We start from the raw sequence: 237 nt of genomic DNA, 5'->3' as shown, positions 1-237 counted from the left end.
GCTGCCTTCACGCCCCGGGGGAGCCGCTGCCGCCTCCCCAGCCTCCCTCCCCTCCCCCACGGACCCCCGGACTCATTTCGCGGGCACACCCAGGCTGCCCAGCTTTGGGGACATTTCCATCTTAGCGCGACGCATCACCCCTCTTTCCTTCCCCAGTTCGGTGTTGATTTTTATTTTATTTTATTTATTTTTTTTTTACCCCGGTGGAGGTTAGCGGCTGCTGCGGGGCCGCCGCCT

Source organism: Myotis davidii, unplaced genomic scaffold, assembly GCF_000327345.1.
Source record: "Myotis davidii unplaced genomic scaffold, ASM32734v1 scaffold223, whole genome shotgun sequence".
Taxonomy (NCBI): domain Eukaryota; kingdom Metazoa; phylum Chordata; class Mammalia; order Chiroptera; family Vespertilionidae; genus Myotis; species Myotis davidii.
Note: the sequence above shows the minus strand (reverse complement) of the source record.